This window comes from Benincasa hispida, chromosome 5 (genome assembly GCF_027475165.1).
Source record: "Benincasa hispida cultivar pf3 chromosome 5, pf3_genome.v1.1, whole genome shotgun sequence".
Classification (NCBI taxonomy): domain Eukaryota; kingdom Viridiplantae; phylum Streptophyta; class Magnoliopsida; order Cucurbitales; family Cucurbitaceae; genus Benincasa; species Benincasa hispida.
In genome coordinates, this window is record NC_143482.1 from 33,927,421 (window position 1) to 33,942,190 (window position 14,770).

Below are 14,770 nucleotides of genomic sequence, written 5' to 3' on the forward strand. Positions count from 1 at the left end.
ATATTTTACTTCACCGCATATTTTACTTTACTGCAATTTTTAAATACCTGTACAAACCTCACTTTTATTAAATTGAAAAACCCCCGGTCACATATATCACGAACGTAACACAAGTAACCTAAAACAATCCCTATGTTCGACCTCGTATCACTCCGAGAAACTTGCGGTGGAATTATACTTGGTTTCAACACAAGGAAACTTGTGACAACGCATAGCATACTTATGATCGCAACTTCAGGCACGCTGTCGCATTGTGCTCTTCGATTGCAATTTTATATGTGCTATCACATTGTACCTGCATATAATAGAGTTATTAAATAATAAATCCATTTTCATTTAACAACATTTGTCTTAATAAAATTCACACTTGTTTATTTTTTACAAACTATGAGTTTTGGGACATATAACCCAACAAAAAGGTGGTTATAAATAACTAAAGATAGGTCTATACCAAAAAAAAAAAAAACCAAAAAGAAGGAGATAGGTTTCACATAAACCTTTCTTCAGTAATTAAAAGAATAACTAACGACATAATTAAGAATGCTGCAAAATGCAAACCTCGAGCATAAATTGTTGAATTTGAAAAAACAAAACTACAAGGACAAAAATATAACTTTTCTCCTTGATTCATTAATATAAGGTTGTGGTTTACATTCTCGTGATTATTTGTTTAAGATTTTCTAATTTATATAACCTTATAAGTTTAGTGGTAATTTGATTTACTTTCTACAGTTAAACTTATATGTTATAAAAAATAAGACTTAAAGTTGATTTGTGTACTCAATAGTTAAAGTTATAAATAATCGGAAAAAAAAGTTTTGACTTCAAGCCAACCTGAACTCTCTTTCCAAGTACCTGATTAAAAAAATTATTTTATACATTTTAATTTTTTTGAACTACTTAAAAAAAAAACCCTAAACAGAACCGTAATAATTCTTATAAATCTAGGAATAGTAAAAAATAGAAAAAATGTAAGTTATGCTATGATTTCATGGTTTATACATATATCGCGATCGAAGTTACAAAAAAGAAAGTTGTATAATTCAAAGTAGTCATTTTCAAAAAAATTGGAGAAATAAAAAACTGAGCTACCGAATGTTGTTTTGTAGTAGTATTCAAAACTATCTACTTTTTTTAGTTTAAGAATTTAAGGAAATAGGTTTCAGCACTCCAACATTTGTGTTAGATTGATTTGTTTAAAACATTTCCAAATATATTCATTGTTGGAATGTCGTGAATCTATTATCCGGCGCTTCAAACGATGTAGTTCGAGAGCTTACTATTTGACATTATTTGGCATACTTAATTATTTATGGTTTATTTTCGATTATGACCCTAGCATTTAGAGAACTGCACTATATAGACTATTTAACCCTGGAGTCGCCATCATTTTGTATTCTATAACACTCACTCTAATCAAACTGCCATCTACTTTTTGGATGTAGCTAACGCACTATTAGTGAAACATATAAATTTGTGTGTTGATCTTCTCTATTCTTTTAGGTTTTTTTGTATTCTTTATTTGTCGATTTTATAGTAACCATCAACATCAACTAACTAACTAACATCGAAGAAAATATAAACATTTTAAGACTTTTGTAACAACAAATAATTATGGTCGTAAGCATATTGTTGTATTCACTTGCGTTATTATATATAATTTCTTACAATTTTGCATCATGATATCTTCTTAGAAACAATTTAACATAATTTCATACATTCAAACCCTAATTCTAATAAAGAGTAAACTAAATAGAGTTGGGTCCAAAGTGACATAATTAAAACATAAATTATATATCATTGATCAAAACTTTAAGGTTTGCATGCTCAATCCCACATGTTGTTGAGGTCCGGTAATAATTATTTTAATGTGGCAATATTAATGATTTTTGGGATCAATCATTGTTTCTTCGAGAGAACTAGTTGTCAGCCTTTATGGTGATACTATGTCACACCCCGCCCCGAGGAGAGGCGTGAGGGACCGTGAGGGACCACAGATACTACCCTTTTTTTATATCTACTGTCCAACTGAACCTCTTTACTCCACTCAGTAAACTTAAAGTCAAGAAGACACAAAAACTGATTAAGTAGGCCCATTTTATTACAACAATTTAACGTTTGTACAACTCCAAGACTTAACTACAAAGTTTACAATAACCACTGATTTAAAACCCTCTAGAAGTGTAACTATGGCTTGTGGCAGACCTTGACTTAGCAGCACCCTGGATCTTCTCACCTTTCGCTACCTGGGAAGAAAAGATGAAATAACAAAATGAGGTTGACAAAGCTCAGTGAGTGGTAAAATACTTGTAGAGTCTATTTCAACTCATAAATAACATGCATATTATAAGTACGAGGTTTCGTTCAAACCTCAGCCTTGAACGAGTCTATTTTCAACACTATCTACACGTACGATAGATAGCTAAACTAATAACTACTTAGAATGAGTATGTTGTCTACCTACACACAGGGTAGATAGTTAACTATTACTAATTACATATACTTACTCTTTTGAGTTTCCCCTTTGTTTTCTATATCTCCTATGTGCACATAGCTCCCTGCTCATGGGCTCAGAAGCTAGGCCCATCGACCTTCTGACCATCTTATACGAGGATCCTCCCACAGGCTCAGGAACTAGACCTCTCGGTCCCCTAACCATCCCTTCAGGTTTTTCTTTCGGGCTCAAGAACTAGGTCCATTGACCCCCTGACCATCTCGATCACATAATCTCATTCTCATGCTAGGTACTCATTCATAACATAAGCATATACAATTTATTCTAAAAGATATGATTTAAGACTTAAAGGAAAGTACCACTCACCTTGGTAAGAATAGGAATCTTTCCCTTAAAAGTTCCTTGATCTTCCCGGGCTCCTCTTTTGACCCCTAAATTCAAGATTCAACTTAAAGCTATAATTACTCATAGTTCTATGCTTTATCTCGAGCTACTTCCTTCCACAAATATGCTCTAAAATGTCAAAATATTACCTCAAAATCTTAACTAAGAAATCTTCATAGTTTGACCGAAATCCTCAAAACATAAAGAGTGGCTCAGCTTACCCGACAACTCGACCCCTCTATTTTTTCCTCATTCTATAGCCTGAGTTCTTGGAGCTTCTTCTCTGGCAGCCCTACCCTGAAAACTAGACTCTTTTAGCTTTTAGGTGGCTTTAAAATCACTTCAAATACATGAGTATTCTGGGAGATCACTTCGTCCCAAGTTGATGCTTCTTCCAGACCTTCCTGTTTGACAGCATCTTACCCTCTTGGAACTTCATGACCAACGCATGGTGTCTGCTACCAACACATGCATCCCTTCATCAACGCATAGTCTCTTACCCATTAGCCTTCATACACTCTTCTTTATGTCATTTGAAGAGAATTTGAGTTCTCATCTGAAGTCCTTGGCCCTATTTATAGACGTCCAAGACTTCTCTAAGGCCGACACCTCCTACTTGGCCGCATGTCCAAGTGTCCTTTCCTTACACTATTAGCGCAACCTTGAATCAATGTAATCCAAGGTGTCTTGATCTCCTTTTATCAATGCATAGCCCTTAAGTTTGCATGCCTTCTTGTGCATCCACCTCATTTTCTTAAAGCTTAAGATTTCTTCCCAATAAGCCACATGTTTAGATGACGATCTTGAATGTGTCCATCCAATCTCATATGCATTCATCCAACCTTATCTTGTGCCCTTGCAGTGTCTTTAAATCTCAACATAACACCATTCAAGCCATGCCCGCCTAGCACCTTTCCCCATATGCAACCTACTAACCTCGGTTGTGTCATTTCCAATTAACGCAACCTTCCCTCGTGCATCCCATTGACGCAACTTGGTCACATATGCTAGCTGCTCGCAAGACTCATCCTTGGCTACATTCCCTCTATCGCATGGCTTACCTTTTCCTTATGCACTCAACTAGGATTATGACTAACCTTCTTCTACCACATACTATTTTCTCAAGCCTTGTCCTATGCGTCCAAATGCCTCGGATGTCCTTCGCACCTAGCACGTCACTAATGCATACAACCTTTGGGTCGACTTCGTTCGCAACTCAACACCTCATGGTATAGCTCACCATCGCATAGTGTTGTCGCATCCATCGCGTAACATCGCCGCATGCCATTGCGTAGCACCACCGCATAACACCAACGAATAGTATCGCCGCATGACACCAACGTATAGTATCGCCGCATGACACCAACACATAGTATCGCCACATGTCACCAACGCGTAGTGTTTCCGCATACCATCAATCGCATACCTTCGGCCACATACCATCAGCCGAATACCATCGACCACATACCTTTGGCCGTATACCTTCGGCCGCATACCATCAACACGTAGTGCTGTCGCATACCATCGACCGCATCGCCACATCCATCGCATAGCAAGGTATCACACCTTGCCCCCAGACCACCTTCTCAGCCTGGGAGAGGGATGCGACTGCAGCAGTTGTCAACCCTTGAGCTGACACTTACTGCTTGATTCTTGCGGAATAACTCTGATACCATACTATAACTTATCCACAACAGAATGATTAAGTCAAGGAGATAAACTATAACGGATTAAGTAGGCCCATCTTTTATTACCACATTGATATATCATTTATACAACTTAAGGACTTAATAACAAAGTTTACAATGACAACTGTAAAAACTCTCCGGAAGTGTAATTGGGGCACGTAGCAGACCTTGACCTTAGCAGCACCCTGGAACTCCTCATCTTCCACTACCTGGGGGGGGGGGGGGAGGGAATTAAGAAAATATTTTGAAGAGTGTGAGCTACTAAGCCCAGTGAGTGGTTCTTTTTAAGATGAAAATCATTTTGAAAATCATCATTTTTGGGAAATTAATCACATAATAAAAATCACGGTGTACCAATGAATGATCATGGATTTATTCATGCAATGACTAACCTTTATTCCAAAATTCTACACGTGGCATGCATATCATATCATCAATCAATACAATCACCTATGGAAACCTTCCTATGACCCCAATTCCCGCCAATGTGCACATCGACCATTTTATTTATCCCACTAGTCATGCTTAGGTACTTGACCATATTTCTTGCCGGTCGTCACCGACTATTATTTCCCATCGACCGAAGTCAACCAAATTTTTCCGCCGACCAATTTTTCCCGCCAAGCACCTTTTGTTAAGCATGCTAACCATATCCCTGGCATAATCGAAGTTTCCATAGTCACACACAAATAATATCATGGCAACATCATATTACCAAAGCATATAGCTTGTATCCACAGATGCATATATTCCAATATCAGAGTATAAAGCTAAGTGAATACTCATAATATGCATTTACTATCAACACTGTATAAACGCACTTTATTTATCAAAGCAACATAATGATCATGATATATCGAAACTATAATGCTATAACACCCACACTATATGTTAATTATCAAAGCTATAACACTCACGACATATGCTAACTATCAAAACTATAACACTCACCTTAATTGCTCAGAAGCCTTTCTAATAGTTCCCTTTTCTACCTCAGGCTCCTTTTTTACCCCTAGAATCCAGATCCAACTTACAGCGATTACTCATATTTCTAAACCTTATATTAAGATACCCCTAGAATCCAGATCCAAATAATCTTTACCAAAAATTACATAGTACAATTAAAGCAACATGTGAATATTACCAAAAATATGATCGATGAAAATTTAAACTCAAGTCAATAAAATAAGCAACCTAATTTAACTTAAAACCAAAATACGATCAATTAAGCCTGAAATCACGTCATAATTAATAAAATTTAAACTTATACACAAATGATTAGTGAAACTTGAAACTAAATCAACAAAATGAACAATTACATTTAAACTTATTGATCTAAAAGCTAAATTTAAATTCACTCAGTTAACAATAAACAAGATCAAGAACCACCGACAAGATAAAACAAGAACTCCGACCAAAACCAAATGGATTGATTAATTATTAACCAAAACAAAGAACATCAATCAAAATTCAACGAAAGTTTGAAAGCAATGAAAATTCCTCTAAGAATAGACCTAAACTGATGGTGAATCCCATCCCTATAATCAGTAGGAGTGAATACCATCTTGCGAATTTTATGTCCCCAGCTATATCTATCTAGTCTCATCCTTCAGATGGGAGGCATATTAAGCAGCGCTGCTAAGCTTACCCTGACCTATGTAGATCAAGGGACAATCCCAAATAAACAAGAGTTCATAGACAGTTCAGGATTCATATCAAGTTATCTAGGTCATCAAGAAATTAAACTAATCAGTGTTAACAGTAAACAACGGTAATACATAATAGTGATTATTTCGTGGTCAGTCTTACACAATCTCATCGTTTATGACACTTTACAACATTTGTAACAATCATAAAGCAAACCGTATTCAATAGTATCTCCAGAAATAGGTACCTAACCTAATCCAAGTACTATAGACTGTTTAGGCTATTTTACTCGAACTTGATTCAATTTACATCTTCACATAAAGTCGAAGAATTCATTACTAGCCAAGGGTTCGTAGTCTATTGGATTTAGAGTTATTAAACAATCAATTCATTTTCATTTAACAACATTTGTCTGAATAAACTTCATATTTATTTATTATTTACAAACTACGAGTTTTATGATATATAACCCAACAAAAATATGGTTATAAATCACTAATGGTAGGTCTATACCAAAAAAACAAAAACGACATAGGTATCACATCATCCTTTCTTCAGTAATTAACAGAAATACTAATGAATTAAGAATGCTTCAAAATGCAAACCTCAAGCATAAATTGTTGAATTTAAAAATTATAGGGACCAAATACATGCAACTTAAAAAAAAAAACCTATAAAGACAAAAATGTAACTTTTTTCCTTGATTCATTAATAAAAGGTTGTGGATTACATTCACATGATTATTTGTTTATGATTTTAAAATTTATATAACCATATAAGTTTAGAGGTAAATTGATTTTACTTTCTATAGTTTACCTTATATGATATAAAAGAAAAAAAAGACTTAAAGTTGATGTGTGTCCTCAATAGTTAAAGTTATAAATAATTCAACAAAGTTTTGACTTAAACCCAACCTGAAATGTCTTTCCAAGTACTTTATTAAAAAAAATATTTTATACATACTAATTTTTTGAAGTACTTAAAAAATAACGCTAAACAGAATCATAAGAATTATTATAAATTTAGGCATAGAAAAAATCGAAAAAGGTATGTTAGGTTATGATTTCACGGTTTGTACATATATCGCGATCGAAGTTAAAAAAAGAAAGTTGTATAATTCATAGTAGTCAGTTTTACAAAAAGTTGGAGAAATAAAAAAATGAGCTACCGAATGTTGTTTTGTAGTAGTATTCAAAACTACCTACTTTTTGTCATTTAAGAATTTGAGGAAACAAGTTCAACACTCCAAAATTTTTGTTAGATTGATTTGTTTAAAACATTTCCAAATATATTCATTGTTGGAATGACTTGAATCTATTATCTGACACTTCAAACGATGTAGTCTAGGGGCTCGCTATTTGACATTATTTGGCATACTTAATTATTTATGGTTTATTTACGATTACAACACTAGAATTTAGAGATTTGTACTATAAAAACTCTCTAACCCTGGAATCACCATCATTTTGTATTCTGTAACACACACTCTAATAAAATTGCCCTCTACTTCCTGGATGTAGATAACGTAGTATTAGTGAAACATGTAAATCTGTGTGTTGATCTTCTCTATTCTTTTACGTTTTTTGTATTCTTTACTTGTTGAATTCATGGTAACCATTGACATCAACAAACTAACTAACTTCAAACAAAATATAAACGTCAAGACTTTTGTAACAACAAATAATTATAATCGTAAGCATCTTGTTGTACTCACTTGCATTATTATGTATAATTTCTTAAAAATTTGCATCATGATATCTTTTTAGAAACAATTTATCATAATTTCATATATTCAAATCCTAATTCTAATAAAGAGTAAACTAAATAGAGTTGGATCCAAAGTGACATAATTAAAACCAAAATTATATATCATTGATCAAAACTTTAAGGTTTGCATGTTCAATCTCACATGTTGTTGAGCTCCGATAATATATTTTTAAATATCAAAAACACTATTCATCATAAATTAAATGTTCATATAGAAACATTTTTTTAATGTAGCAATATTAATGATTTTTGGGATCATTCATTATTACTTCAAAATAACTAGTTGTCGACCTTTATGGTGACGCTAATTTATCATTTTAAATATTGAAAGCTAATATTTTCTTTAATTACATAGTTTTTAAAATCTTTTTGAATCTAATATTAGAGTTGGGAAACTACAAGCTACGCAGATCTAATTCAGTATATGATTTTGACAATGCAGTTTTCATTTTAAATCAGGATAAGTTTAAATTGTTAGGATTGGAGATGAGGGAAATAAGGTTCTTAATGTGCAAACTGTAGACAATGGGGAAAACTTTGATGAAAACAAATATGATATGTAGAAGTAAAATAATTAGAAAATAATCTTTACCAAAAATTACATAGTACAATTAAAGCAACATGTGAATATTACCAAAAATATGATCGATGAAAATTTAAACTCAAGTCAATAAAATAAGCAACCTAATTTAACTTAAAACCAAAATACGATCAATTAAGCCTGAAATCACGTCATAATTAATAAAATTTAAACTTATACACAAATGATTAGTGAAACTTGAAACTAAATCAACAAAATGAACAATTACATTTAAACTTATTGATCTAAAAGCTAAATTTAAATTCACTCAGTTAACAATAAACAAGATCAAGAACCACCGACAAGATAAAACAAGAACTCCGACCAAAACCAAATGGATTGATTAATTATTAACCAAAACAAAGAACATCAATCAAAATTCAACGAAAGTTTGAAAGCAATGAAAATTCCTCTAAGAATAGACCTAAACTGGTGGTGAATCCCATCCCTATAATCAGTAGGAGTGAATACCATCTTGCGAATTTTATGTCCCCAGCTATATCTATCTAGTCTCATCCTTCAGATGGGAGGCATATTAAGCAGCGCTGCTAAGCTTACCCTGACCTATGTAGATCAAGGGACAATCCCAAATAAACAAGAGTTCATAGACAGTTCAGGATTCATATCAAGTTATCTAGGTCATCAAGAAATTAAACTAATCAGTGTTAACAGTAAACAACGGTAATACATAATAGTGATTATTTCGTGGTCAGTCTTACACAATCTCATCGTTTATGACACTTTACAACATTTGTAACAATCATAAAGCAAACCGTATTCAATAGTATCTCCAGAAATAGGTACCTAACCTAATCCAAGTACTATAGACTATTTAGGCTATTTTACTCGAACTTGAACCAATTTATGTCTTCACATAAAGTCGAAGAATTCATTACAATAGTCAAGGATTCGTAGTTTATTGGATTTAGAGTTATTAAACAATTAATTCATTTTCATTTAACAACATTTGTCTGAATAAACTTATATTTGTTTATTATTACAAACTACGAGTTTTATGATATATAACCCTACAAAAATATGGTTATAAATCACTAATGGTAGATCTATACCAAAAAAAAAACAAAAAGGAGATAGGTATCACATCATCCTTTCTTCAGTAATTAACAGAAATACTAATGAATCAACAATGTTTCAAAATGCAAACCTCAGGCATAAATTGTTGAATTTAAAAATTCTAGGGACCAAATACATGCAACTTAAAAAAAAACTATAAAGACAAAAATGTAACTTTTTTCCTTGATTCATTAATAAAAGGTTGTAGATTACATTCACATGATTATTTGTTTAAGATTTTAAAATTTATATAACCATATAAGTTTAGAGGTAAATTGATTTTATTTTCTATAGTTTACCTTATATGATATAAAAGAAGAAAAAAAAAAGACTTGAAGTTGATGTGTGTCCTCAATAGTTAAAGTTACAAATAATTCAACAAAGTTTTGTCTTAAAGCCAACCTGAAATGTCTTTCCAAGTACTTTATTAAAAAAATATTTTATACATATTAATTTTTTGAAGTACTTAAAAAATAACGCTAAACAGAATCATAAGAATTATTATAAATTGGCATAGAAAAAATCGAAAAAGGTATGTTAGGTTATGATTTCACGGTTTGTACATATATTGCGATCGAAGTTAAAAAAAAAAAGTTGTATAATTCAAAGTAGTCATTTTCACAAAAAGTTGGAGAAATAAAAAAATGAGCTACCGAATGTTGTTTTGCAGTAGTATTCAAAACTACCTACTTTTTGTCATTTAAGAATTTAAGGAAACAAATTTCAACACTCCAAAATTTGTGTTAGATTGATTTGTTTAAAACATTTCCAAATATATTCATTGTTGGAATGACTTGAATCTGTTATTTGGCACAACAAACGATGTAGTCTAGGGGCTCGCTATTTGACATTATTTGGCATACTTAATTATTTATGGTTTATTTACGATTATGACCCTAGCATTTCGAGATTTGTACTATAAAAACTCTCTAACACTAGAGTCGCCATCATTTTGTATACTGTAACACTCACTCAAATTGCCCTCTACTTCCTGGATGTAGCTAACGTAGTATTAGTGAAACATGTAAATCTGTGTGTTGATCTTCTCTATTCTTTTACATTTTCTGTATTCTTTACTTGTCAAATTCATAGTAACCATCGACATCAACAAACTAACCAACTTCAAACAAAATATAAATGTCAAGACTTTTGTAACAACAAATAATTATTGTCGTAAGCATCTTGTTGTAATCACTTGCATTATTATGTATAATTTCTTAAAAATTTGCATCATGATATCTTTTTAGAAACATTTTATCATAATTTCATACATTCAAATCCTAATTCTAATAAAGAGTAAACTAAATAGAGTTGGATCCAAAGTGACATAATTAAAACATAAATTATATATCATCGATCAAAACTTTAAGATTTGCATGTTCAATCCCATATGTTGTTGAGCTCCGATAATATATTTTTAAATATAAAAAACACTATTCATCATAAATTAACTGTTCATATAGAAACATTTTTTTAATGTAGCAATATTAATGATGTTTGGGATCATTCATTGTTTCTTCAAAATAACTAGTTGTCGGCCTTTATGGTGACACTAATTAAATTTTTATCATTTTAAATATTGATAGCTAACATTTTCTTTAATTACATAGTTTTTAAAATCTTTTTGAATATAATATTAGAGTTTGGAAACTAAAAGCTATGCAGATCTAATTCAATATATGATTTTGACAATGCAGTTTTCATTTTAAATCACGATAAGTTTAAATGGTTAGGATTGGAGATGAGGGAAATAAGGTTCTTAATGTGCAAAATGTAGACAATGGGGGACAACTTTGATGAAAAAAAAAATATGATGTGTTTTTTGGAATGTTAGCCGTCCATTTAAAACAATTTTCCCTCTGATCTGTTTACTTACAACAGATTCCGTAGATGTAATAGAAATTAAACTCTCCTATTAAAAGACATAAAAAAAGAATTACCTCCATATAAATATTCACATTTGAAGTTTTTTGTCAAAACAAGCCATTGTAGCTCGAAGCAAGTTATTTTGTACATTGACATGCATTATTATAAAAAAAATGGTTATCTCCAAAGAGAACATGGTTGTTTTTATTGGTATCCTTTTGTTAAGCATGAACTTTGTTGAAATTGAAGTAACAAGTATCCTTGTTCATACCTCAAAAACTATTCAAGAGGATAAAGATAATGTTCATACTCTACCTTATATTGTTTAAATTTATTTCACAAGTTAATGAAAAATATTATTTTTACATTCCTTTTAAGAATTTTATCTAAAATATTCTAAATGTTTTCTCACAAAAGAAATGAATGTTACAAAGGCTACTTTCGTAACATATTACTTCGACCAGTCCACTCTACAATATAAGACACAATAATATAATAAGATTATTATACAAACAAAATAATGGGATAAGAACACCAAATAATCTTTACTAAACATTGCACAGTATAATTAAAGCAACATGTGAATATTACCAAAAATACGATCGATGAAAATCTAAACTCAAGTCCATAAAATAATCAACCTAATTTAACTTAAACCAAAATTTGATCAATTAAGCTTGAATTAACGTCATAATTAAAAAAATTTAAACTTATACAGAAATTATTAGTGAAACTTGAATCTAAATCAAATGCATGGTTGCCCTCGGCTTCAATGCTTAAACTCTTTTACTAATTCAGCCTCATCTCATGCGTCTAATGTTTCCTAACACGATATACATGGTTTGTTTTGACTTTACACTTAGCCAAATTTTCACTTGTTAGGCTTAATTCAAAGTTACTCAAGGAAAATCTATTCGCACACATAGAAATTTTCCTTCTTTTTAACATAGGATTCAACTTACACTTAGTTAATTCCTTTAATTACCTATTTAAGTACGGAAATCGAGATCCAAGTTTCACATAATTAGTGTTAACAGTAAATGGTGTTAATATGTAAGAGTAATTATTTCATGGTCAGTCTTACACAATCTCATCGTGTAGAAAAACGCTCGCTCAAATATCTCTACATGAACGAATTGATCACATCGTTTATGACACTTTACAACATTTGTAACAATCATAAAGCGAATCGTATTCAATAGTATCTCTAAAAATAGGTACCCAACCTAATTCATGTACTATAGACTGTTTAGGTTATTTTACTCGAACTTGATCAAGTTTACGTCTTCACATAAAATCCAAGTATTCATTACAATAGCCAAGGGGTCATACTTTAAGAACATTTGTCTAAATAAACTTCACACTTGTTAATTTTTTACAAACTATGAGTTTTAGGACATATAACCCAACAAAAGGGTGGTTATAAATCACTAATGATAGGTCTATACCAAAAAAAATTGTAAATTTTCTCCTTGATTCATTAATAAAAGGTTGTGGTTTACATTCACATGATTATTTGTTTAAGATTTTCTAATTTATATAATCCTATAAGTTTAGAGGTAAAGTAATTTTCTTTCTACAGTTTACCTTATATGTTATAAAAAATAAGACTTGAAGTTGATTTGTGTCCTCAATACTTAAAGTTATAAATAGTCGAACAATAGTTTTGACTTAAAAGCCAACCTAAAATATCATTCCAAGTACTTGATTAAAAAAATTATTTTATACATACTAATTTTTTTTTTTTAACTACTTAAGAAAAAATAACACCAAACAGAATGGTAAGAAATATTATAAATTTAGGCATAGTAAAAAATCGAAAAAGGTATATTAGGTTATGAATTCACGGTTTATACACATATCGCGATCGAAGTTAAAAAAAAAAAGTTGTATAATTCAAAGTACTCATTTTCAAAAAATTGGAGAAATAAAAAAAATGAGCTACCGAATGTTGTATTGTAGTAGTTTTCAAAACTACCTACTCTTTGTCATTTACAAATTTAAGGAAACAAGTTAAACACTCCAAAATTTGTGATAGATTGACTTGTTTAAAAAATTTACTAATATATTCATTATTGGAATATCTTGAATTTGTTATTTGGCGCTTCAAACGATGTAGTTTGAGGCCTCGTTATTTGATATTATTTTGCATACTTGATTATTTATGGTTTATTTACGATTATGACTCTAGCGTTTATGAGAACTGCACCATATAATTTCTCTAACTTTGGAGTCGCCATCATTTTGTATTCTGTAACACTCACTCTAATAAAATTGCCCTCTACTTCCTGGATGTAGCTAATGCAGTATTAGTGAAGCATGTAAATCTGTATGTTGATCTTCTCTATTCTTTTATACTTTTTGTATTCTTTACTTGTTGATTTCATAGTAACCATCAACATCAACAAACTAACTAACTTCAAACAAAACATAAACTTTTCAAGACTTTTGTAAGAACACATAATTATGGTCGTAAGCATATTTTTGTATTCACTTTCATTATTATGTATAATTTCTTAAAAATTTGCATCATGATATCTTGTTATAAACAATTTTACGTAATTTCATATATTCAAACCCTAATTCTAATTAAGTGACATAATTAGAACATAAATTGTATATCATCGATCAAAATATTAAGGTTTGCATGCTCAATCCCACATGTTGTTGAGGTCCGATAATAATTATTTGTAAATGTCAAAAACACTATTCATCATAAATAATTGTTAAATTTACTGTCCATATAGTTGTTGGCCTTTATGGTGACACTAATTAAATTTGTATCATTTTAAATATTGAAAGTTAACATTTTCTTTAATTTCATAGTTTTTAAAATCTTTTTGAATCTAACATTAGAGCTTGCAAACTAAAATCTACGCAGATCTAATTCAATATATGACTTTGACAATGCAGTTTTCATTTTAAATCATGATAAGTTTAAATTGTTATGATTGGAGATGAGGGAAATAAGGTTCTTAATGTTCAAATTGTAGACAGTGTGGACAACTTTAATGAGAAAAATATGTTATGTAGATGTAAAATAGATAGAAAAAGATGTGTTTTTTGGAATGTTAGCTGTCCATTTTGAACAATTTTTCCCTTAATATGTTTACTTCCAACAGATTCCAAAGATGCAATTGAAACTAAACTCTCATGTTAAAAAACATCAAAAAAGTCTTTTGTACATTGACGTGCGTTATTATAAAAAAACAAAATGGTTGTCTCTAAAGAGAACATGATTATTTATATTGGTGTCCTTTCATTGACCATGAACATTGTTGAAATTGTAACTACAATTAGATCTATCAA